The sequence below is a fragment of the Cryptomeria japonica genome, chromosome 5, assembly GCF_030272615.1.
Source record: "Cryptomeria japonica chromosome 5, Sugi_1.0, whole genome shotgun sequence".
NCBI lineage: Eukaryota > Viridiplantae > Streptophyta > Pinopsida > Cupressales > Cupressaceae > Cryptomeria > Cryptomeria japonica.
Window position 1 is genome coordinate 373022689 of NC_081409.1, and position 14827 is coordinate 373037515.

At 36.8% G+C, this 14827-nt stretch overlaps 1 protein-coding gene across 5 annotated transcripts in view; it reads left to right on the plus strand.

Moving 5' to 3' along the window:
* The window catches only part of LOC131034934 (DEAD-box ATP-dependent RNA helicase 21), a 223990-nt gene that overhangs the window by 193387 nt on the left and 15776 nt on the right, over nt 1-14827 (plus strand). The gene's annotated exons all lie outside the window — the stretch shown is intronic.

The following is a 14827-nucleotide window of genomic DNA, read 5'->3' on the forward strand; positions in this document are numbered from 1 at the left end:
TTTGCTGTCAACAATAACACAAGCATATTTTTGAGCATTTATGTTATATCGTGTTTAAATTTTATTCTGTTAGTCATGTATATTAAAATATCTTCCATATGTGATATTTAACGTAACACCTAGTAAGAAGAGCAACAGAGAGAACAAGTAAAAGAGGAGCAGAATGGGGAAGGGAGGCACAGAAAACAGCATTATGGAGGCAAGGAGGATCAAACTGGAGGAGGAATACGTTCAAACATAGAGAGTAGCAAACAAACAGCTCACGCTAGTTCCATATGGAGAAGAGTGAAGAGAAAGTGTTTTGGTGACAAGGGCCAACAAAATCCCATTAGGAGGATCATCAGAGATGAATGGCTAAAAGCCTAAAGGCTAAAGGTACAAAAGTCAAGAAGAGGGAAGATTTGAGCTTGATTTTGCACATGGAGATGACTGCTGACCCATTGATACGTCTGAGGGTGGAAAAGTCCACATCTATATTTTTTTGCGTGTATCCTATGCTTTTGTTTTCCTTGTGGGTGATCTCAATGGTTGTTTTATTTGGGAGTTTAAATTTGTCATGCCATTTCTCTGAGAAATCCTGGGTTAAACCCCTTGACTGTGTTTTGACTGCATTTATTGTCGTGAATAATAACTCCAGAGGTGACTTTGCAGGCATGGTGGTAGTTGCTGGTTAAAGGAACCAAAGGTTAAATGCATGCATGGTGTTGATCATTTCAAATCATTTCCCTATGCATGCACGCATCAGCAAGATAGTTATAGTACTGTAGGATTATCAATTTGGACGATTTCCTAGAATTTCAGTCACCACAATCATTAGCAAGCATGGGTGGAGTGTTCGATGTTTTTGCCCACGATTCCCAGGATCATATTGGCATTGAATGAGTTGCAGTTCAAAGAGCTCCATACTTGGAATATAAGTCAAGAAGACATTTGTCATTCATTGGTTGAGTGTCCATTGTCTTCCTTGTTATAAATGAGTTCACTGCCTGACCTGTCATGACTCCGATCAGGTCATGATGAATACCATAGCACTATTCATTCTCATATCAGGAATAAATAAATAGATCTAGAAAATTGTCTTAATTTTAAGACTTAACAATTGTCTATAACCTATATAAGACAAGACAAGCGGCAAAAAGAAGGGTGATTCTGCTCCATCGAATATTAAGCGCTTGATCCAGCACCTATATCTAGATCGATATATACTCAGTGATAAGATGAGATGCATATACATGATTAAGGAACGAATTCAACAAAACGAACAACCTCATGTAATTATATCAGTGAGCACTATAAGAAACGATCCCATGAAGACAGCGATCTAATATGATTACAATAGCAATTATGATTAGTTAAGATTGTAACAGACAAATGAAAGAGCACAGGATGAGTGATTTATTAGGCAGCAACAAACATTAATTTATTAAACATTGACTTAGTCAATGAAGTCAGGAGGCTGCATTTAGGGTATTAATAACGAAACAATTATTATTAAGAAAAAGAAGTGAACACCATATTGACAATGACCGTGGAATAGTCATGAGTAAAGTGGGATGGTTATAAAAGGGTTATAATTAGATTAATAATAATAAACAGTTTAAAGGAAGACTTGAAGGGACAGTAACCGGTAAGAAAGAGACACCACCTTATGAAGCATGACCTCCTTTGCAAGCAAGGATGACTCTACGTATCCACTTCAATGCTATATAAAATGGTTCCGCATTTAAGAAGAGGGGGGCATTGAAGAAATAGATTATTAATTACTGGCAATCATTGATATTACAACTGATTGGTATGCTGCGTCTTAGTTATGAATTAAATACTTACTTACAGTCATTATATTTGAATTTGATTAGGAATAAGGGCATATTCATGGCCTATAATACAACATGTTTCATTTGTTCGTATATATACATTTAATAAATTTATATGTGTTAGTAATAGTGTAATCAGATCTATATAACAATTATATTTAATTTCATTAATTTACTTATCATAATACCAGAAAGATAAGCATATTAATGATCTAATTCTTAGTCATTCTATATTGCCCCTCATGAGGGTAGGTTGGTTTTGTTAGGGAAAGGTGGCAGTAATTCCATCCCAAAATAGGTGAGCCCCAAGAGGTGGTATGGATGGGTGATCAAGAAACCCTTAGGGATTCCAGGATGTGGTGGTATGGATAGGTGTTACTGAAACCCTTAGGGATGATTCCAAGAGGTGGTATGGATGGCTGTTCCTAAAACCCTTGGGCCTATTTGTGGAGATGGTTTCCTAGTACCCTAACAAGTAATTTCCCATCCTTTATTAGGGTTGATGATTAGGAAAGGAGTTAGGATTGGGGCCTAAAATACGGTAATTATCATTTGTATTATGAATATTAATCGTTCCTTAGTATTAATAATCTAATTAAGGCATAATGATGTATGTTAATTACTAGGAAACTAGCCCCCTAACAGGGGGCATTACATGAACTTCGAATCATTTTTCCTGCCTTGCAATTGAATATACCATTTGAAGTCCATGGTGTCAAATGCTACATGTCTTATATTTTTAGCTTGTATAGAGTTTTCTATTTGTAAATTTGTGAAGGGTTGAAATGTGTAATGTCCCCATTTTAGGGGTCCCTTGCACGCATCCTTGTAATGTTGTTCCTTATGTGTCATAAGACATAAGTTGGTAATTATCACTTGTATTATGAATATCAATTGTTCCTTAGTATCAATAATCTAATTTAAGGCATAATGATGTATGTTAATTATTGGGAAACAGGCAGCCCCTGAACAGGGGACATTGCATGAACTTAGAATCCTTTTGCCTGTCTTGCAATTGAGTATCCCATTTAAAGTCCATGGTGTCAATTGCTACATGTCTTATATTAGTAGCTTGTATAGGGTCTTCTATTTGTAAATTTTCAAAGGGTTGAAATGTGTAATGTCCCCATTTAGGGGTCCCTTGCACTGCAATTGACTTTGACTTTCTCGGTGGGTGTTTGTCTTGCTAGTGAGCTTAGGTGGTTTGGAGGACTCATATGCATCTTTTAGAAGTGATTTCAGACTTTTGGTGTGCTCTCCAAGAATCTTGCAACTGAGTATCCCATTTAAAGTCCATGGTGTCAAATGCTACATGTCTTATATTAGTAGCTTGTATAAAGTCTTCTGTTTGTAAATTTGTGAAGGGTTAAAATCTAAGTTATTGGTTTGGGTTTGAGTACGAGAACCCGGTTCGTGGGTTGGGTTCATCTGTATACACATATGTATATACATATGTGTATATGCATATGTATATATATATGTATGTATATATTATATGCAAAAATTTAAAGAAATATAGAAAATCATAAATCTAAATACATTTAATAGTATGCTACATCACTGATCATGCCAAATGCCGATTGATAGTTCAAAATTTCAATGTTGTCATATTATGTCACATGCCATATAATAAATATCAATGCATCATATATGTCCAAGTTCACGATTCAAATGAAAATCATTACAATTAAAAATTGACAATCAAAAATAATAATTGTCTTCTATCTTCATCAATCATCAAAAGGATCTAGATCAAGTCGTCATCATTTGCTTCAAGTTCAAATTCAATATTGTGTGAACTGAAAGTAGTGCCACTCCCACTAGGTGCATTAGGTGTAGGTATCTCATTAATCATCATCCATAGTGACTCTAGCTAGATCATCAATAGTTGCATCCAAGTTGGTACACTCAGGGGTTACATCCCAATGGTTCATTGACCAATCCTTGTATTGTTGTTCCCTATGTGTTAGAAGACACAAATTGGAATGAATATAAACCAAAGTTCCCAGACTCGGACTCAGCTCGGACTCGGCAAGGTCGACTCAACTCGTGACTCGGCAATGACTCGGCAACGACTCGGCAATGACTCGGCAAAATAAAAAAAACCTTGAAATTAAGAGATTTTTAACAATTTAAAACTTGTTTCATGCACCCATTATTGAATAAAGCTCAATTATAATGTGTGCTGGCTTGTAATGCCATGAAAGGCATGTTGGTAGAGTATCTACTTGTTTGGGGCTTCTGTTTAGTATTTTCTTTGGCCAAATTGAAATTTTGGGAGCACCAACATGAGACATCAAGAACATCTTCACTTGGAAATTGTAAGGATTGCATGTGTATGGTAGCATTAAATAGCGTGCTTGTTGAACTTAGGTTTTACCTTGGGACTATAGTTGACCTTGGTCTTTCTTGGACCTCTTAGTTTTTAGGCTATATATATGTTGGATGGAAGGGGGAATTGTGAGGCCAGAAGGGTTTGAAAATATGCTCCTCAGAGACATGTCCCTTGCCAAAAATAACCTTGTGCCCCACGGGGGGATTTTTTGGGATGTGGGGACAGGTAGGAAATGTCCCCAACTCACCCCCTTTTTTCAAAATTTTAAGAAACATCCTTGTTGTGAGGTACTCACACATCGCCCCATTGCAAATGAAGACCCCCACTTTTTGCTTTCCAGGGTTAGCTCTTTTAGTTTTGTTGTTGGTTGTTTTAGTGTCTTAGCCTTTGCATTGAAGGGATTGAGTTTCTCAAAGGTCATCAAATCGGGTGGATCTCCTCAAGGTGGAGTGAAGGAGGTTAGGTCAGTTGAGTGATTAGGTGTTATTTAGATCATTCCTAGGGTTTTTGTGTACTATTTGGTCACGCTTCAAGTTGCTAAATCAAACCTTGGTTGAATGTATAGTGTCCTCCTAGGTCGCATCCCTTACATCAAGGTCAGAGTGAACTTGCCTTAAAAGTCTGGAATGTCATCCTGATCCTGAAATGGCCTGAAATTTGACTAAGTCTGGAAATTTGAAGGATCCTCCAAAAACTAGATTTTGCATTGTAACTCATGGAGGTCCGAAACCATTCTCAAACATCCTGACAATATATATGGAATATAACTTAAATTATAAGAAAGAGAAAAGACATAAGGAAATGTCACTTATACTTAAATGTTATATTCCATATATGAATCCTGGCGGAGAGACTAACTTGTCAAACAAGTCAAAACATTGACTTGTCGTGGCCGAGTCTTGGAGCTTGGACTTGGCGAGTTTTGCCATAACTCGCCTGACTCGCGAGTCAGTCGAGTTATGGTCAAAACTCGCCGAGTCCGAGTCCCGAGTCAGCAAAACTCGCCGAGCTTGGCTCGACTCGCCAACTCGGCGAACTCGCCTGACTCGCGGCGAGTTTGGGAACTCTGATATAAACGAAGTAGTCAGGCGAGTTATGGCAAAACTCGCCGAGTCCGAGTCCCGAGTCAGCAAAACTCGCCGAGCTTGGCTCGACTCGCCAACTCGGCGAACTCGCCTGACTCGCGGCGAGTTTGGGAACTCTGGTATAAACGAAGTCTTCTACTCTTTTTGAAGCCAATCAGTTACGCTTGACTGAGTGGATAAAGGAGTATGTACTCCAATTCCATTTAGTAGCAGAAGAACTTGCAACCTATTGAAATTGGAGAGAAAACCATTCATATCCCCCACATCCTGGAAGTTGTTGAAACATTGTAGTATAATTCCATAAAGGAGATCCTCTATCAACTTTGAATTTTTGGTTTTGAGTGTAATCCCACTCATTGAACTCGAACTTGTTGCCACCTTTTTTCTATTATAAGAAGTTACACATTTTTAAATTAGAAAAAAATAAAAATAAATGCAAGATTACACAATGTAAAAGCTAATGTAAGTATGAAAAAACATTATAAGAAATAGTAGAACTTGTTTCTCTTTATCTAAAAAGATTTAATAAAAAAGACTTTAAAAAATTCATTAAAAGACCAAAGAATAGGGTTAAATGCTTACCTTAGATGATTGAATCTCCTTTGTGCAAGCTCTCCTTCCTCAAGCACTCCACAAACGATTTCCTTCGAAAATAATCACCTACCCTTCAAAATGCCACAATGAAAAAAAGAGAACGAAATGAGCTAATGAGCATATTTTAGGTTGAAATGATGTTATAGGGGGTGGATTAGGGTTTTATTGAAAAAAAACTTTTTTATTTTTTAAGTCACTTTTTAAGTGACTACTGGCAATTGAGTTCGCTTGGGTGTGGCCTAGGGGCGACCCATGGGCCCCATGTTTGCCGTGGGTACGTATGTATGGACCCATAGAGAACTCGGGGCCCCTAGGGCACACCTGTGTGTACCTAGGTGCGAACTCAACCCATTTGGACCCAGTTTGGGCATGGAAGCCAAAATCCACGAATCCGAGACTCGGGTTGAAATGTGTAATGTCCCCATTTTAGGGGTCCCTTGCACTACAATTGACTTTGACTTTCTCGGTGGGTTTTTGTATTGCCAATGAGTTTAGGTGGTCTAGAGGACTCATATGCATCTTTCAAAAGTGATTTCCGACTTTTGGTATGATCTCCAAGAATCTTGCTATTGAGTATCCCATTCAAAGTCCATGGTGTCAAATGCTACATGTCTTATATTAGTAGCTTGTATAAAGTTTCCTATTTGTAAATTTGTGAAGGGTTGAAATATGTAATGTCCCCATTTTAGGGGTCCCTTGCACTACAGTTGACTTTGACTTTCTCGATGGGTGTTTGTCTTGCCAGAGAGCTTAGGTGGTCTAGAGGAGTAATATGCATCTTTCAGAAGTGATTTACGACTTCTAGTGTGCTCTCCAATAATCTTGGAGAGGCCATCTATTTATAGTAAGTCACCTTGTTGGCTTCGTTTGTCATTATTAAATTATTTTTCATCAAGATCACTCTAGTGCAACCAAATTTTGATTCCAATGTGTTTCAACAATTTTTCGCAAATTTGGTGCACTAATGGCATATTTTAATTAATTTTACTAAGGATGTTTAAATAATATTAAAATATTTTACAAGCACCTTAGTATAATGGCTTGTTGGAATTGGGCCAAGAAGTTTTATAACGTGGATGCATAATAGAAGGATTTTAAGTGTCAATTTTTTTATTATTTTAATGAAAAGGCCATTTTCAGAGTTAAAAGGGAGTTTAAATTAATAATGTGTTTTAAAAATGAGAGTTTCTAGTAGATGGAAAAAAAAGTATAAAAAGGCATTTGAGGAGTTCATTTGGTATGTGGAAGTTTATAATTTTTCTCTTTGAAGAAAACCCTTGGGGTTTGGAGGTTGACACAGTTCATCTTAGTCTTTTGGAGGATGAAAACCCTTTAAAGAAGATCGGCTCTAGTGGTTAGAGATCTACCCTAGTTGATGTTGTCAGATTCAAATAGAGTATCAACTTGTGTGAAAAGGAGTTTGTAGGTTTTTAAAGTTGAAGAGTTTGGTAAATTGTTCAAGTTTGCTAGGTTTTCCGTTTCAGTTTTGTGAAGTCATTTTGAGCAGTGTGTGTGTGCAAAATATTTCCATTGCTGGTTGTTGTTAAAGAGAAAGGAATAAGTATTTAAGAGCTCTTTGAAAGAGTCTTTGAGTATTCCAAAAGGGGTCGAATTGTTCATTATAAGACAAGTTTTCTAATCGAACCCTTGAGGCTTGGTTGGACCTGGGCTTGTTTTCTGGTTAGCACTTAAAGACAAATCAGTAAGAGACAAAAAAGGCTTAGCACATAATCTTGGAAGGGAGTCGACTTGTATTTCCTTGGCATTTTGTGGCACGTGGAGTTTGTAGTATGATTTTTTCTTGCCGGGCAAAATAAAATAATGACATTTGATTCCTAGCCACATGTTTGGTTTGTTTGGTCTTTGTGGATTTAGATTTGAATTGAGGAATGGATTTGAGTTTGATCTTCCTTGTTTAGTGTAAGAACCCAACTTGGCTCTCCTCTGCTGACTGTTTCTTTGAATGCAGTAGATTTGAATTTGTTTTGTTTTTTGAATGTTTATAGATTTTTTTGTGTTTTTTTGGTAATAATGAGCAATGATACAATACTGAAATAAACTCCTATGCTTAAAATAATACTGAAACAATAATATTACTGCTGGAATTAATTTGCGAGACTATCAAGGGAATGTTTGTTCTGTTTTATGGCCAATATGCCTGGGAAACAAATTTATTACAATGTAAGATAAAAACCTGATTTTTGCTGTCCCAGTAGTTGAAAAAAAATCTGCAAACTGCAAATTTTAATTTTTTTGAAAAAATTATTGTTCACGCGGTACTGTAGCAATCCGTACGGCGGCACTATTCACGCGGTACTGTTCATGCGTCACTGTAGCAATCCGTACCGTACTTGTTAATCACCAAAAAAATCTTCAATAAATCTGCAATAATTTCTCGTGAATTTATTCTTCAATCTTGCGCAATTAGATGCAAATAAGACCTCTGAATGAAGTCTTCCTGAAACCAAATATCACTGAATATTTCATCAGCTCAGATGGTGAACATTGAAGCAACTACGTCCTCCAATGGTGGCTGAAAACCCTAGTCTCCAGAGCAAAACCCTTTCAATTTCACAATGTCAAAATAAAATAGCCATCCTCTTCTTTCCAAACTCGGCGCTATATATCCTTTTTTGCAAGTCGTACCCTAATCCTCTTAATTACAATTTTGCTTGTAATTTCATTTAATTTCACTTTGGGTGTCAAAATGATTTTAATCATTAAATGGGCATTTAATTTTAATATTTCAATAGTCTGGCTCTGATAATTTAATTAAAAACATGGCCCCGTCTAATGATGAGTTGACCCTCAAGTTAAGTGATTATAATATAAAGTCACTTTATAACTTTATTATTAAATCACTTAATAATAAATGCTAAGTCATTCAAACTTGTCTAACTCCACAAATATTTTGAATTTAGCTATGCCGTCTGAAACTGGAGCTCACTAGTTGACCACCCATATGACCGTGATGTCTGCTAAAAATAGCAAGGGTCCATCTCCAACTGCTAAAAATAGCCTGGCCAAGCCAAACTCAAAGCAAAACTCATCATAAACAAACTCTGGCAACCCAGAAGTGTACTCTGCTCTGTCCCCGGAAGATCTCCACGCCAAGGTGACCCTCTATCCAATCCTACTAGCCTACGAGGATCTTTGATAGGCTAATCACAAGCTAGAGTGATGTCTCTAGCTAGAAGGGGACATCACATTTAGACTCTTAGAGAGGCTTACATCCATGTTGGTTATATGAGACATAGTTGGTCAACTTGGTAAGTACTTAGCGATTTTAATGTTGTCAAGTTTCTTGTGGGTTAACTTGCTAGTTAGTCTCGTCGAGTTTTTGGTGAGTACTCAATAGAAACTCAACAAATGGCTAGTTTGGCAAAAAAAAATTCTAGATGCATTAAAAATGCAAAGCATGGAAAAAATGTGAAAAAGCATAAAAAATTGTAAAAAAGTTAGGATTTTGCCCTATAAATGCATGAACTCCTTACACAACACTTGGAGAGTAAATATTTTTCACAAAATGTGTCAAATACCTAATTTCTTGCATAATTGATAAATTGTGAAAATGGTGTGCAACATGAAGTTTTATGTGGTTTCAAAGACCTTAATTTGGGCTTGGGGTGGGGGCTTTGCCCATTGATCTTGCCCTATATTGCAAAAAGGAATGTGCTAGGAGTGTTGCTCTAAACCCCACGAGTGGCATTGTCCCTCAACCTCATCGAGGGTGTTGCCCATAGACCCTCGTGAGGGGATTTGCCCCTCAACCCCATTGGGGGTGTCTTTCCCAACTACCATAAGAAGTGTTGCCCATCTTGCCCTATATTGCAACAAGGAATGTGCTAGGTGTGTAGCTTTGAACCCGAGTGGCGTTGCCCCTCAACTTCGTCGAGGGTGTTGTCCATAGACCCTCATGAGGGGATTTGCCCCTTGATCCCATTGGGGGTGTCTCCCCTAACCGCCATAAGGAGTGTTGCACATCAACCTTGCTAAGGGCATTGCCCCTAAACTCCCATGAGAGGTGTGGCCCCTCAACCCCATTTAGGTTTCCACTCCTAAACCCTCACTAGTTATTGGGATCTCTTGTTGTTGAACACACAACGGGACTGAGAGGTGGGGTGAATCAGTCCGGAACTTCAAAAAAGATTAATAATAAACAACATCAACTAAGTTAGCAACAACACATTAATCATCAACACATGAGCATCAACCGTCAACACATGAACACCATATGAATGTGGAAAACTCAAACAGAGAAAAACCACAGTGAGAATCTAACTCACAATATGCATAAGAATGATTACAAAGTTTTAGGCTCATTGCCAAGGAGCAACAGTACCTGAAAGACTTGCAAGACTAAGGCACACTGCCTTAGGGCAAGATACAAGGAATTGCATAATCGAGGCTCACTGCTTCAGAGCAAGATACACACTGTTGCCGAAGGACTCATTGTCAATCGGCAACAAAGGAAATAGCTGATTTGAAACTAAGAAGGATTTCCCTGAAAATGAAATTGTCCTTGAACAACTAGGTCAAGCGATCAACATCTCTGATAACCTCTACTGTCACAACACACTGTCTTACTGAATATATCACCTTCAAAGCTCCATCTTTCTCACTTCTGCAATCTCAAATCTGCTTGCATATCATTTGCATACACTTCTCATCAATTCGCACATACTCCACTTCATGCCACATTCTACACTACCATGTCACACTCAACTCATGCATCCACACTTCTTAAATATGAGATAAATCATTGAAAACTTAATTTGGGGTCAACCAAAACAGAATAAGCAATATTATACAAAATAAGCCACCCAGACCAAAAATACTCAAAGCGGTCCACTCCATGAGAAATAGGTAACCAAAACATCTTACAATACATCCTTGCAAGATTAATACAAGGTTGCATGGGTACTCGTACGCAGCCCCTGGGTACTCATACTGGAGACTCGAACGCGTATCCCGCACCAGAAACTTGGTTGGAAACGTCTCCATAGAGAGGAGACTTCCCGCTAATGTATCCGCCCGTGTCCCACTGTCTCCAAGCCAAACAAAAAAAAAAGGAAACCTTAAAATGTTTAAAAAAAAACAAAACATGGGCAACAAAATAATCAAAATGTAGTACAAACGGATTAAAAAACAATGCTCAAAACAAATGCAGGTCACAAGGATTTCTTAAAACATTGCAACAGCCATTACTAAATTATTATATTATATTTAATGTTCAATGTCATTATATTTTCAGAATTTCTATAAATTATTAAATTATATTTAAAAGAAATTGGTGTCTCCAAGTACCCACGTCTCCTATTTTTAAAAAATAGTCGTACCAGTACCAGCACCAGTCTCCAAAGTCTCCAAGTACCTCCGTACCCGTGCAACCTTGGATTAATACAATGATCCACACATGCTAATACATTCTCCCAAGTTGTTACCAAACATAACGTTTAGATATAGAAATTAGTTGGCCACAAAATATCTTTCGAAGCAAAATACTTCATGTGGATCTCCATGCGCCATGGTGAGACCCATAACAACATCTCATTACAACTTCCAACTCATAGCTGGACCAAAAGAATATGATCCAACACCGAATCATAACATAATTGAATATCTCCAACATAAATTAATAAAGCTCTCTTGTGGAACAAAGAAATCATTTGAGAAACATACTGAGAATACTAGACATGCCATGAAACTATGTCCACTAAACCGCAACACAATCTGCAACATATCTGGAGGGCACCAAAGGCTTCCCAAACCATTCTAACAAACACACTTCCTGCTAGAGAACAAAGACAACTACAAAACAAAATGCCACAACTAACACCAAAATTACTGAACACAATCTACAACACAAACACAACTGCAACAACCAAGAACATATCCGAACCAACATCCATCCGGTTAACTAGGTTTGACATCAATGACAACTATACAAGCTCATGCTTCCAACACTTGTAATATAAGAAATTTTATTACAATGAAGGAGTTTGAGAGTAGAGACCACAATCAACAACTTTAACAATTATCCTTATCACTATCATAATATCATTGGTCAACGATGAAATATCATACTATCAGTATCAAAGATTCAAACACAGTCTTCAATTTCAAGCGAGGCATTGCAACGGAGTGCAAGGATTAGAACACTCTCACTAAGGTTTCACTAGACTGGGGAAAAGGAAGATATAAAGTGTTGTAGTATGCAGCTTATGAATAATGATGATGATTTTCAAAGGCAACCATCATAAATTAATAATAGTTGCTAGCTAACTATTGTATCATGATTTCGCATGATGATGTGATTTTGTAGTCAATTTGTATTCAAATGAATCCATTAATAGAAAACACTTTTGTACTCATTTATGTACTCTCATTGGATACATTTTGTCATTGATTTTTGCAAAAATAGTGTTTCTAAAGAAAGTTGTCGAGTTTTTTTAACTGAGTTTTTGCTGAATTTTTTCCAAGTTGCAAATTTTTTGGTTTGTTGAGTGAGACATATATGTTTTGTTTGATCCATGAGATTGCACAATTGGGTGGCTTTAAGGCTTTTAAGTTGGGGTTGTGAAGGACGTCTCTCATGACACATCTTAGCACTTTGAGGTGTTGGTAGGACATGTTATGTGATATGGTTTATAGGTTTTCTCTCCTTGTTTTATGGCTACTTCCCAAACGTTCATGTTCATATTGTTTGGTGTGGTGGATTTGGGAGAGTTATGGTGACTTGTGAGAGTATGTAGCAATTTTTGTTGCATGTGTGAATCATTGTGGTTGTTCTTTGTTACTACACACCTTGGTATGGGTGTTGAGGTAGACTTGATATGCCTTGATCTATTTTCAGATTTGACATTACCCATATTGTAATGCCTCCTTATATGTGAGCAATTGTTTAACCATTAGCATATTTTGCAAGGTTTTTATGTAAGTTAATTGTCATTGGAAAAGGGAAAATAATTTAAATAATTAAGTTGTCAAAAGTTACGTTTCAATATTTTAATTGATAGCTTACATTTAATTATTAAAAAAGCAACAATAAAACAAAAAAAAGTTGTTTTGAAAAAAGAAATGAAAAAGGTGCTTTTAATAAAAAAGCAACGAAAAATGTTATAAAAGGACGTTGGGTTTTGAGAGCAAGGGTTACTGTGTTTTTTCTATTTCCTATTCTCTCTAAGCAAGAACTTGTGTTCTTCATTTTTCTTGAGGACGTAACCCTCTTGGAATACCAGTTTCGAGGATAGAAACCCATGTAATTGGATATGGTCATTTCACTTGGAAATCACATTTGTGCTCCAAGTGAAGTTTGTTCTAGTTGGGGTCAAAGATGGAAAATTTTGATGTGTTTTAACAAGAGTTTGTTGCTCGTTTGTTTTGGTAATATTTACTTGAGTTTTTAGATGATTTGAGAGTAAGATTTTGGTGTGTTTGGGATGCATTTTCAATTGTTGTTCAGTGGTTAGGCTTGTTTTCTTTGACAATGGGTGGTTGTTGCAACATCTGAAGGTGATTACAGAATATTCTCAATATGCATCAGTTCTGATTTTGGCAGTGTGACAGCAGTACATAGCTGTATCAGCACTATCTTGTAATGTATACTTCAGCTGGGTAGATGAACACACATTTTGGGTATGATATTCCATGCTCATTTCGAGTCTTTTATTGACTAATTTATGTTATTAGAGCAGTCTGATTTTGTAATCATAATATTATATCAGACTCATTCCAGTAGTATATCAATCATTTATGTTATTTTGTAGCACATCCACATTTGTCTTGTAAACCTTGGATGGTAGTAATGTCAAGGGTATACATTAGTATGCATTTAATTTTGTAAGATTGAATGGTTTACCGCTAGTTCATATGCATTTTATTTTGTAAAACTGGATTGTTTACTATTAGTTTATATGCATATCATGTTAATAGGTCTTGGTCAGTTCATCACCTAACCCAATGTATTTCATTATCCCATTTTGGCTTGAACACAATGGTGTAATAAATCATTTTGGTTTGAACCAGCTTAGACATTCTACCAATAGCTTGCATTAATGCACGTTGTTCACTGAAGAAGTGCTGATTGAGGTTGGTTGTGCCACCTGCGTGCTATAGTTGGCTTGTTGCGATTTGATTATGTTTGCTTACATTGTAGTTAGTAGTGTGGTCAAAGCACTATATGCTTTCACCTTGCCCCATTCGAGATCTAGGTGATCAAAAAGTGTGAAGGTGTTGCATATGCATTTTATATTTGAAAATAAAAAAATAAAAATATAGGGTGGTTTGTCACATGCAGTGGGAGTTCTTGGATGTATATGTTCTTCATTGACAAGTTCTACACATGGAGCTTGTGATTGTGGTTTGTGGGTTGGATATGTCATAGGCACGAGTTCTAACAGTGCTTTTGGATAGCTTTGCAGGTATGGATGATTAGAAATTAATTAGCATTTGTTGTGGTTGCTATCTCCAATCATGTTTTTTTTCCTTAGCAGCAGCTAAGAGCCTTTTTTATCACTTGGATTTGATGCTTGTGTTCTTGCATTTGATGAATCTTCACCTTGGCTTGTTCCTCTCCTTCCATAGGTGGTATGTTGGAGGATGAGAGGAGTTCTTGCTTGAGATGGTGGCCATATTAGATGTTATTACAAGTGTCTTGATGGAGCACAAGAGCATGTTGGGGATTCATGTAGTTTCATGGATGGCTATCATGATGTATTTCATCGATTGATCCTTATGGAATGTAGACAAGTGAGCAAATGTTAGCAAAAGGGTGTTGTACGCCTTTCACAAGAAAGAAATGTTATTATTATGTGAAATAAATATTATTTGTGGTGCATCTCTAGAGATATGTTTAGCCACAATGAATATTTATTTGGGCCCACTTGTAAAGTTATATTTAACTTTGGTTAGATATTTGTTGTGGGGTGCACTTTGAAAAAATATTTAATATTGGGAAAGCTTAGTACCAAAAAGTAAATGTTGAGGTCAATGGTTTT